The following is a 12520-nucleotide window of genomic DNA, read 5'->3' as shown; positions in this document are numbered from 1 at the left end:
CACCCAGAACGTTATCAATCAAACTGCTCACATAGCAATCCAGTTTGGTGGATGGAGATCATGGCCAAAGGCTTTTACTTTGTAATGACATAATTAGCCTTTCATTGTAAGTCCCTTGATGGGGAAATAATTAGTTTCATAAACAATCTCTTCAATAGTGAGCTTTTTCTCTATTTTGAGTATTGTTCCTGTATTTTTAAAATTTATCTTATTTTTACTTTTTTTTAAAGTAGGCTCCACACCCAATGTGGGACTTGAACTCACAACCCTGAGTTGGGTGCTCTACTGACTGAGCCAGCCAGGTGTCCCTGTTCCTATATCCTGAAGAACAGTATTTGTAAGAAAAATAGAAATGAAGAATCATATTATCCTAATTTTTTTAGAATCATATTATCCATAATTATCCTAATTTCCAGATATTTGGTAATCTTAAATCTGGAAGTTGTACTTCCAGAAGTACAACTTGAAAATAATTAGAAGCAACTGGTAATGTCTTTAAGCTAAAAATCAGATGTTAAAGAGCCAAGCCCTCCAAACAAATGAATCCTATGTCCCCGGCCCTGTTCTGTTTTTTTGTTTTTTTTTTGCACTGTGAACAAAACCATGAGATTTTCTATTTGTCTAGCCGTTTCCAGTTTCCAGTTTGCTTTCACGAAGTCTGCAGAGTATTGGTCTTCTTCCCCCCACAAGGAGGAAGCACAGTTTCAAGTCGGGATGAGACAGAAAGGTACAGACCAGAGAAGAGAGTGGCTGGAAGCCACAGAGACAAGAGACGAGCGGAGCCCCAGCTGCCCCGGCCAGGCAGGCGAGGAGCTGAGTGTACAGATGGTGGCTGAGGGCGGAGACACAACGACCGGCCAGGACAGTCTGGGAATGTGGGCAGCTCAGACCGAAGATGAGCCAGGTTTTTCTTTAATACATATGCTTCTATAGCTGTTCCATGAATGCTTGAAAAAAAAGTGTCTGCACATCAGCTTAAGATTGTGGTTGCTTCTGGGAGGGGAGGGCAGGGTTTAGGACTGGGGAAAAGGCCACTGGGGGAAAATGACCTTCAACTTCAAGTGTTTTATTTCTTAACATGGATCTGAGGTAAAACAAAGCAGAAAAACATTGGCTTATTTTGGGTGGTGGGAAGATACATTAGTCTTTGTGCTTTTTGTGGTTTCTAAAAATGGATCCAGTTTTTCTGAAAAATTGTTAGTACTTACCCAGAGCCCAGATCATGGGTGTGCCTATAGTTTACAATAAAGGGAACCAGGGCTCCTTGGAGAAATGGCTGATTCTAGGGCTGGGGTAAGGAATATTCAAGATGAGCCTGAAATGTCTTGTGCCAGAAAGTAAGGGAGTGCTCAAAAGAAATCGAGGATATATCAAATAAACACAGGAGCCAACTAAAAAGCTCCCAATGGCCAAAGCTGGAACCACTTAAGTAACAAAATATTGGATTATTGCCCAAAGTATAAAATAAATACCCATGATTGCACACTGATATAAATAAATGACTGAATAACTAAGTTGGGGAGAATATGTAAATCTCTTGCACCAACGAATTCCAAATAATTTGTGTAGATACTCTGCCCTCAAGGAGGTGGAGCCTGTCAACCCCTTAAATGTAGGCAGGCCACAGTGACTCCTTGAGTACAAAATGGAAAGTTGGGGGGTAAGGGTGGGAGGGAATCAGTAACTTTGCACTAGAGAAACCTGACAAACACTACCTCAGCTAAGTGAGCAAGGTTAACATCATGGTGACAAGTCATGTTGACAGTATGTACCCTGAATATGATGCAACGAAAATGGCACTTTACCTCTGTGGTCTTCCTCCTCCAAACTTACAACCTGGTCTAATCATGCTAGAAACATCAAGTTCTTACTGAGGGATACTCCACAAAATACCCAACTAATACTCATCATAACTCCCAAGATCACCAAACAGAAGGAAAGTCTGAGAGACTGTCATGGCCAAGGGGTATCGAAGGAGGCATGGCTAAGTGTAATGTGGTATCCTGGATGGAATCTTGAAACAGAAAAAGGACATTAGGTTAAAAACTAAAGAAAGTGGGGGCACCTGGCTGGCTCAGACAGAAAAGCGTGTTATTCTTGATCTCAGGGTTGTGAGTTTGATCCCCATGTTGGGTGTAGAGATTACTAAAAAGTGAATAAACTTAGGGGCTCCTAGCTGGCCCAGTCAGTTACGCTCTGACTTTGGCAGAGGTCGTGGTCTCATTGGTTTGTGAGTCAGTTTGTCAGCCGACCCCTGCGTCGGGCTCTGCACTGGTGGTGTGAGCCTGCTTGGGATTCTCTCCCTCACCCTCTCTCTCTCTCTCTCTCTCTGCCCCTTCCCCACTTGCACTCCCCCTCTTTCAAAATAAATAACCTAAAAAAAACCCCAAAGGCATTAAGAAGGCTATGTTCTCTTCTGGAAGCTCTAGGAGAGAATCTGTCCCCTTGCCTTTAAAAAAAAAAAAATGAATAAACTTAAAAAAAAAAAAACCCAAAAAACTCAGGAAATCTGAATAGCATGGCTTTAGTTAATAATTAGGTATTAATACTGGTTCATTAGTTGTGACAAATGGATCATACTAATGTAAGATGTTAACAATAGGGAATGCTGGGTGCCAGTATAAGGGAACTCTGTACTATCCTTGTAACTTTTCTATAAATCTAATACCATACTAAAACTTAAACAATATTAGTGCCAACTCCGCTCTAGACACAGAGTTAGGTACTAGGGATATAGGTGAACATGTGGGGCATGGGTTCCATCTTCCAGCCCCAATGGCCTTGAGGGAGGCAGAAGAGAAGACAATATAGAGAAACAAATAGGTACTTAACCACAATATTACAAGCAGAAATAGGTGCTGTGTTCGTGAGTATGAGAGATATCTACCTTAGATGGAGGGGTCAGGGGTTCTCCAGACAACACATGCAAAGTCCCAGAAGCAAGAGAATACACAATGTGTAGATGGGAATGTTCTATATGACCTGGTTGTGCTCGGTGAGAGGGACAGGTAAAAAGGGATGACAAGATACAGAAAGGCAAGAAAGTCTCAAATCATCGAAGGCTTTGTAAGCAATATTGAAGACATTCAAACCTTATCCCATGAGCAGTGGTGAACTATTGAAAGTTTTCAAACTGAGATGTGACACAACCAGACTTCTAGTTAAAAAAAAATAGTATGGAGAATAAATTAGATTGTGGTAGAATTATAGATAGGGGCACCATTTAGAGGGTTGTTAACATTAAAGATAATAATGGTAGGATAAGGCAATGGACAGAGACAGAAATGTGATGATATTTGAGAGATATTTAGGAGGTAAAATCAAGAGGACTTTTGTTAATTTACTGATTAGGGAATATTAGTGAAAGAAAAGGAGTCATCAAACATGCCTATCTCTATGCGTAGAGAGTAGACTCACTAAGCGAAGAATTCTGGAGATGCAGATCTGAGGGTCTGGGTGTATTTAGGGGTCTTTGGGGCATTTTGAACTTGCAGGGTCAAGTGGTAGTGTGGATATATGTGGATCTGAAAGTCAAGAGAGAAATCCTGGTTGGAGACAAAGATTTGGGCTTCCTCAGCATATAGACGGTAATTAAAACCACAACCCAAAAGGAAATAGTAAATAAATACTATATACAACATATGTTTCTTATAACAATAGTTCTTTGTCATTAAGGTAATATATTAGGATGGTCATACTACTAAAGAAATAAAGAATGAAATACATTTCAGAAAGATTTTGTGAAAATAAAAATATATCCTTAAATGGTTTAATTTCAGTTATCTAGAAAACTGGTTTATCTAAAAAAATGTCATAAGGATGTGGGATAAGTGAAATATTATAATAATTCAGCTTCTGTCCTCTACATAAGTCTTCCTGAATTTATCCATTTAAAAAAAACCCTTTTGAATTTTTATGTGCTAGCATCATGCTGGGTTATTACAATATAGTTTAATGCTACAAGGGAGATTTACCACATAAGGGAAAATTCGCAAATATGGCAGCATGCGCAAATATGGCAGCATGCTGGTTAAGAGCACAAGTTTTGGAGACAGTTCATCTCTGGGATCTACCACTAACTAAATGACTTTAGACGATTTGTTTAACCTCTCCAGGGTTTAGTTTTCACCCTCTTAAGTGGGGCAAGAAATTAATAACTACCTTGTATGGTTGTACTAAGGATTGAATGAACCAAAGCATGTAAGGTGCTTAGCACAGTGACAGGTATATAACATGCACTCAATGAGTTGGTACTCATTACTATTAATATTTTACTTATTATTTATCAAATTCTATTCAATGCTAATAAATTAAATATTTATTAAATTACCTTCTAAAATAAAAGGTCATTTTGTCAAGTGAAGAATCACTGAAGGGACTTTTTAAATTTTATTTATTTTTTCATATTAAATATAATTATCAAATTGGTTTCCATACAACACCCAGTGCTCATCCCAACAGGTGCCCTTCTCAATGCCCATCACCCACTTTTCCCTCTCCTTCACCTCCCATCAACCCTCAGTTTGTTCTCAGTATTTAAGAGTCTCTTATGGTTTGCCTCCCTCCCTCTCTTTAACTTTTTTTTCCCCTTCCCCTCCCCCATGGTCTTCTGTTAAGTTTCTCAGGATCCATGTATGAGTGAGAACGTATGGTATCTGTCTTTCTCTGCCTGACTTATTTCACTTAGCATAATACCTTCCAGTTTCATCCATGTTGCTGCAAATGGCCAGATTTCATTCTTCCTCACTGCCAAGTAGTATTCCATTGTATATATAAAACACATCTTCTTTATCCATTCGTCAGTTGATGGACATTTAGGCTCTTTCCATAATTTGGCTACTGTTGAAAGTGAGGCTGTAAACATTGGGGTACAAGTGCCCCTATGCATCAGCACTCCTGTATCCCTGGGGTAAATTCCTAGCAGTGCTATTGCTGGGTCATAGGGTAGATCTATTTTTAATTTTTTGAGGAACCTCCACACTGCTTTCCAGAGTGGCTGCACCAATTTGCATTCCCACCAACAGTGCAAGAGGGTTCCCGTTTCTCCACATCCTTCCAGCATCTTTAGTCTCCTGATTTGTTCACTTTAGCCACTCTGACTGGCGTGAGGTGGTATCTCAGTGTGGTTTTGATTTGTATTTCCCTGATGAGGAGTGACGTTGAGCATCTTTTCATGTGTCTGTTGGCCATCTGGATGTCTTCTTTAGAGAAGTGTCTATTCACGTTGGAGGGACTGTTGAGATAAATCCTGGCAAGTTGTGACCTGAACTGGGCCACCGACAGTGGTGGTAGAGAGAAGTGCACAGAAGTGGGAAATATTCAGAAGGTAGAATCAACTGGACTTACTGGTTGGATGGGAAAAGTGAAGGGATGGAAAAATAACAATTAGTTCCAATTATCTGTCCCCCAAACAGGAAACAAAGACAACGATTAGTTCTAATTATGTGTCCCCCAAAAAGGAAACACCAAAAATGGCTTTGAGTGGAAAGCTTGTGTAAATGCTGTTTAACTCACTGCTTGCTGTGTATTCATTCGATAACCTCGCTAAATGTTTCATATAAAAAAAAAATTACTGGTTACTTTATTTTTTTAAATCCAGCTTTGTTTTAAAGGAGGCACACTTGCCAATGGCCTATTTGCTGTTAACTAGACAATCTGTGCGAATGGTAGGAGCGTGCAACAGATATTTTGGCGTGCAAAGTATGATACTCTGAGCCACTGTGATTTAAGAAAATGTCTTTTGAGTTGCTTTTCCCTGAGTGGTACTGAGTTAACCGATTCCTTTGTAGCCAAAGCAGCATTTTTTTCAAGCGCTGGACAGAGCCAGAGGTCAGGGAGACTTGGAGGCTGCTTCTGATGTGCACAGCGTTCTAACAAAACAGCAGCTCGGAGAGACTTCCAAGTATTTTACACATATGCCTGTTGACCTTCACTCAATTAATGAAGGCGCTGGTTTTGTTTGTATCCGTCTCACTAGTTGAAAAACACTGATATTCACTCTTCTGTTTAATTCAGATTTATTCAGGTATTACTTATGTAAAGTTTGCCCTGTTTTGGTCAGATGTGAGCTCCAATGCCACCTTTTTCCCCGAGTGCAAGGACAGGGTGGGGACTGCTCTGTGTGCCATCTCTTCCCTGAAACTGCCTCTTGAGAGGGGCGTGTAACCAGGTGGACACCAGAATTACCTGCTGTATTTAAATCTCTCCTCCTGTAATGAGGTGATGTGCTCCGTGTTTCTTTCCCCTCTGGACTACATGCCCCTCTCGGGCCCCAGGGAAGCCCCAAGGCCTGATACAGTGCCTGGCCCACTGGGGGCTCAGTATGGATTTGTTGGGATGAACCCTGCACCCTTCTAGAGAAATGCACTGTTCCATAACAGCACTCATAAACGAAAGATCTCCCCACTGGAAGAAAAAGAAAACCCCTTAGATTTTTTTTTAAACCAAAATAAACACTATGACCATAATCCTGGGTCTCCTAATCTTCCGTTTACGTGCAGTGATTCGTCTGTGAGGACACTGCCCTGAGCCGCTCCGCAGGAAGGATCGGATGACTGTGCCCCTACATCAAACACCTCCAGAGATCAGGTGACACTTCAGTGCCGTGTGTGGGCTTAGGTCCCTCTGTACTTCTGTTTTCCAGCTGGGAAGAAAGGGACGGCAGGCGTGGTCTGCAGCTTTGAAAACTCATCGTCTCTTCTGGTATCAAAGAACCTGCTGCGGCCCCTTTGAGCGAAAAACCTCCTAGGGCTCTTTGTAGAGTACCTCGGGGTGACCCTGCCTCTTAGAAACCGACCTCTCTATTGAGTATCACAGGGACTGAATTAGACACTCAACTAGAGGGAACAGGAACACTTTCTTTAAAGTCATAATCCCTACATGAGACAAAAAAAGCGACATATGTAGCCTTCGAATTCTAACTGACTGAGTCCCCTATAACAACCCAAAATGCTTGTGGACTCATATTTATGTGTAAATAAAAGACAATCCACAAAGTAAACAGTGCTCCACTCTCAATAATTTCCCTAATTTGGGGTCATCCTAGTTTTTTTTTTTTTTAATGTTGTACGGAACACATTTAAGAAATAAAATTTAATTTAAAAATGTAATGTCAGCATAAAGTCTTGTGGCTGGCTAACATTTACCAAGTGCTTACCGTGCACCAGGCAGTATTCGAGGAGCTTTGTTTGTATCAGCTTACCTCACAGTCACTCTATGCAGTGAATAATAGTGTCTCCATTTTACAGTTCGGAAAGTCGAGGCACACAGAGGTGAAGCAGCTTTCCGTGGTGACACAGCTACTACTTACTGGCAGAGCTGGGATTCCCAACCCCGCAGCGTGGCTCCTGAGACGCTATTAATCACTCCCCTGCGCTGCCTCTGGAAACCACGGAGGGAAAATTCTGGACTGACTTAAGATTGAAAGAAATGAACAGCACATTCAATTCCAGCTAAAGTGCAGAGCTGGGGATAATCAAGGCCTGGATGTCCATCTGCACATGAAAACTTAGTGTTCCTCTGGGAGTGAGCTAGGGGACTCTTGAATAATAAGGGTCACTCCTGCACTAGAAACCACCCCGTTTCCTTTCCTGAGGCAAATACACTGCAGATCTGAAAGTTTCCCAATGAGAACCTTTTATGGGAAGTTACACAACAGAGCCCCAAAGGGTGGGTTTTATAGTCTTTCCTGAGACCACATTTCCAAGGACATCTGAATCCTTGGTAGTATAATTCTGAAGTAACTAGCAGTAAAAGTACCCTTCCCCTCAAAGTCAATCTAGTGCTCCCTTGGGGAAAATCCAATGAAATGCAAGCTCGGGCCAGACTGCCATTGCTGTGGTGATTTCACTCTCCCCAAATTATTCTTTGAGTTATTGATCAGTGAGACATGGTTCTCAAATCAGCATTTTCTCTTGGTTTGCTTTTGGTCTACCTCTGTATGTTTTAGTTTCCACCTTGCAGATGAAAATATTTGTTTACTGTTTGTTTGTTTTTTGCTGCACATAAAATCTGTGTAATGGTTGGTAAAATATTCCAAATCTACCTAGGAGGTATATACTAACTTGAACGAGTTTTCTTGATGTCACTGAAAAACAAAATAAGTTCCATTCCCCTTTAGATTTCCCTAACTGCTTCTTGTTGTTTTCTTTTCACACTACAACACAACCAAGGGGAAAAAAAAATCAATCAAACAGGTCAGTCTCAAAATATGTGATTATAATCAGGAGATGAAGACACATTCCACTACCCTTCCCCCCAACCCAGAGTGGATTTAAAAGACAAAGTTTTTTTTATCAGTAGTGAAAAAAAAAGTCCATTTAGCATTTGAGGGAGGGGGGATATCCCCCACTTTAACCCTGCAGATGATAAGTTCAAGGTCAGCAGTATGGAAATCATTTGCCACTGATTTAATTTCCTCACTTTGCGCTTTTCTTCTCATTTCAGATGAGAGAAGAAAACAATGGCACATTGGACGGTAAGGTCCAGAAATACTAAGTTTTATAGTTTTCTCCCCTAAAAATACGATTGCTCAAAAGCCACCTTGGGTATCAGAAGAAAGCCTAAGGTTAATTTGGTTCAATTCCGTTTATTCTGTGTCCTTATTATATTATGTCACTTTACATATTTTCTAAAAGTAGTTGAGAAAATTTTCCTGATGACAATAATAAACTCTAAGTAAATGATCTTAACCTATGGGGAAATTTCCATTTCCCTCTTGAATGGTCTCAGAGTGTGCTACTTGTGCTCTGATGAAGTCCAATGAAATCACAGTGGTGACATCCCTCCATCAGTCAAGGAGAGATTTGAGACTCTGGCAGAAAGAGATACGGGCCCCTCTTTTCCACCCTTTCTTCCGCTTTGGCGGAAGACCTATATGTCTAGGTGGGGAAGGTAAGCGGAGGAGAAGGGTTTGAAGCTCAGGTGGTTTTAAGATACAACCACTTCAGAATTGCTCCCAAATAGGCACGTCTCTGTGGGGTCACAGGCAAGAGCAGTGAGGGCTGGGGATAAGGAGTGGCTGCTAAGCCGCCTGCCGTGTGTGGGGCTGGGCTCTGGCTGAGCCCACCCACAAAACACAAGGACGTGGAGGTCAGTCTTCTTAAATCTGGTGGGCCAAGTATCAGACCCAAATGAGGTGAATAAATAGGTCTGAATTAGCAAGTTCAGGTAGTGGCTAAGTTTCCATCATGCTTCCTACTTGTCAAGTCCTAAGAAGCACTGTGTCAGTGCGAGGGAGCCCTAGACAGATGAGGGAGTCAGTCTTCAGAGGACAGAACATAGTCACCATGTGGAATAGGAAGGGAGGTGGGGGAGGGGGCGCGAGGATTGGCAGGGGAGGGAAGAGAAAGGAAAGAAAAATTTCTAAGGCTATTTTTGAGCCTTTGAAACATGTATAACGTGCAGTTTTTGACTTTATTACAGGTATGCAGATGAGAGAGAGCAAGCAATATGAAAATTCACCACCCCGGAAAAGTGACAAATCTTTCAGATTACATTTCACACATGCTGTCCAGCATGCCACGTTAGAGGTATAACGCTCATGCATAACATTCTCCCTGAGGCCATATTCCAGAACCTTCCTCCTCTATTGCCTAGCTTGAAAAGTGCTCTGCTGACACTCATGAAAATGACAACTAGGAAGGTTTTCTTTCCCCTTCTTCAGGAACAAAACACTCACCCAGGGATTATTTTCGTGATTTATAGCAATGGAGGCCCCTGCCAGCCACAGGATCCACGGCTGCCTGCAAATATATTGATGATCCGCTTTAAAGGTACAGTGATTTTCTGGCTTTCCCTGTGGTTGCCAACGTGTCTGCACTGTTTTCATGGAGGGAGCGAAGGGTGGGGAAAGCAGAACTGATAAAACTGGTCTTTCATCTTTAAAAGAATAAGGGCATTTCAAAATCTAGGTGTTAATTCATTTTTCCACAAAAATACTTGTGTGGATTTTGCACATTCTCAATTCTTTATTTGAGTTTTAAAAGTTAAATTAAAAAATTTTTTTTTAAGTTTTATTTATTTATCTTGAAAGAGTGAGTGTGAGTCAGGGAGGGGCAGAGAGAGAGGGAGGGGGGGAGAGAGAGAGAGAGAGAGAGAGAGAGAGAGAGAGAGAGAGAAAGAAAGAATGCAAGCAGGGGAGGGGCAGAGAGAGATCCCAAGCAGGCTCCACGCTGTCAGCACAGAGCCCGACACGGGGCTCAAACCCATGAACTTGGGATCATGACCTGAGCTGCAATCAGGAATTGGATGCCCAACATACTGAGCCACCCAGGTGCCCCTAAAAGTCAAATTTCTATAAAACCACAATAAAAGAATGGTAACCTTATGACTACATAAAAATTAAATGGATATGATTTTGCCAATCTAGACTGATACTTTTTATTAAATTTTCTCTTTCATATAATGATAATACAATGAGGACATATGTTAGAAACACTTGACAGGAAAATGCAAGCGAATTAGGGCATTTCCAGGGGCCTGGAGGCAAACAGGTACTGCGCCCCTAAGGCAGTCGCTGACCCCAGTCGCTTATTAGGTTGGGCTGCAGCAACTATTCGTACTGTAAAACAAATTAAAAAAAAAAAAGTAGTTTTAAACTTATTTTAGAGCTATGACTTAATATGCATGACGATAAACGTTTGCTGAGTACATATTTTATTCTTCCCAGTGGTATCTCATCAGTGCCATAAAGGATAAGATGCACCATTATGTCATGTGTCCTTAAGGAAGGATAAAATGCTGCTAATTTGCTGCAGCCCGATTTCAGTGGCTTAGTGGGGAAAAAAGTCTTAGGATAGGTGAAATATAGTCAGACTGAAGTCACCTACTTATTTCCAAGTTCCAGGCCATGATGTTTCTGCAGAAGATTCCATTGGTTGGTGTCAAAGAGCACGAATGGCCTGCAGCAAATCACACCAGAGGATTCTTATTCCCCAACTCAAACGTTTTTATTCAGCTTAAACCAGGCTAAGTAATTCCAAGATCTGTTAGAGGTTGATTACATAGGAGCAACTCGCATCCTTCTTAACCCACCAGAGATGCTTCCAGCTGGTTACTGCATAGGCTCTGGGCTCTGGTTCCCTTCTCCTATCACAGCCCCTCCACGATACACACAGCACACACCGTTCACACACGTGAGCACACCTCATCTACAGCAAGAGTGAAGGAGTGAGTACGGAAATGCTTCATTGAAGGCAGAGCACTGTCTAGTCCAAGCTCCGTTTCCTTGACCTTACCATAGTTGATATGCTTTCATGTGATGCTGCGGCCTGTTTTTGCCTTCCATGATCACCCCTTCTCCTGGTTCCACCCATTTCACATTCTTCTGCCTTTTAAGTGTAAGTGTTCCCTAGTATTCCATTCTTGACCCCTTCCTTCCTCTTCACCTCTACAAGGTGACCTTGTCTTTTGGGACCTCAGTCAAATCCAACAAATCACTTGTCCAAGGCCAGACAGCCACAGTTGGTAGGAAAAGACCTCGGCTCTAATTGCTAGTCAACAAACATGTTCACTTATCATGTTCAGTTCTTTCTAGGCACCAGAGACACAAAATAAACAGGATACAGTCTTTGTCCTCCAGGCGTAGGAAATCTAGCAGATTTCACACATGGAGTCTAGGGCCTTTCTGAAGTGAGTGTAGAAGATCTGAGCTGTCTCAGGGGCACCAGGGCAACTCTGTTGGTTGAGCCTTCGACTTTTGATTCCAGCTCAGGTCACGATCTCATAGCTCATGGGATCGAGCCCCACATCAGGATCTGAACTGATAGCATGGAGCCTGCTTGGGATTCTGTGTCTCCCTCTCTCTCTGCCCCTCTTCCCACTCTTTCTCTCTCTCTCTCTGTCAAAATAAATAAACATAAAAAAAAGAAGCTCTGAGCTGTCTCAAATGAAAATACATTTCAGCCACGTCAGACTAAACTGGACTATCCTCTTAGGCAAGGGTTCCTGACCATTATGTCATTGTTATGGATTTTTCATGGATGTGACGCAAAATTCTGATCAATGATATGAAATTCTCTTTTTTAGGCGGGAGTACATATTATTTATAGTAGTGTGTGTGAGGTGGAATACTTTGCTAAGAAAGTGGTATGAGTAGGTTAAGAGAGCATTAAGATTTACTGTGGGTTAGAGGCTCAGAGGAGCAACAAACAAGAATGGTCGTTATGGAAGTTCACACAGGCAGCATGAGGTCTTACTAAGTAGGAGTTGTCTCACTGCAATTATTGCTGCTGTAGTTAATAGTATTTTACATCTATAATCCCTTTTAACTTAAAGCTTCTGTCATGAACTTCCATTTAAACATGGCAGAAAAAGGGGCACCTGAGTGGCTCAGTCGGCTGTGTGTCCAACTCCTGATTTCAGCTCAGCTCATGATCCCAGAGTTATGGGAATGAGCCCTGCATTGGGCTCAAAGCTGACTGTGGAGCCTGCTTGAGATTCATATTCTCTCTCTCTCTCCCCCTCCCTCCCCCTCTCCCCATCTCCCCCACTCACACACACTCTCTCTCTCAAAAAAAAA

General features: G+C 41.8%; 1 protein-coding gene and 1 long non-coding RNA gene across 2 annotated transcripts in view; one reads left to right on the top strand and one right to left on the bottom strand.

The window, feature by feature from the left end:
- ELMOD1 (ELMO domain containing 1) overlaps positions 1 to 12520 on the bottom strand; it is a 65708-nt gene that overhangs the window by 39639 nt on the left and 13549 nt on the right. The window lies entirely within an intron of this gene.
- On the top strand, positions 6506 to 11763 carry LOC122200615. Its single transcript, XR_006193871.1, has 5 exons — positions 6506 to 6588; positions 8446 to 8476; positions 9424 to 9530; positions 9706 to 9773; positions 10847 to 11763. It is a non-coding gene; the product is annotated as an uncharacterized LOC122200615 (long non-coding RNA).

The sequence above is a fragment of the Panthera leo genome, chromosome D1, assembly GCF_018350215.1.
Source record: "Panthera leo isolate Ple1 chromosome D1, P.leo_Ple1_pat1.1, whole genome shotgun sequence".
NCBI lineage: Eukaryota > Metazoa > Chordata > Mammalia > Carnivora > Felidae > Panthera > Panthera leo.
This window is presented reverse-complemented; position numbering and strand designations above follow the sequence as displayed.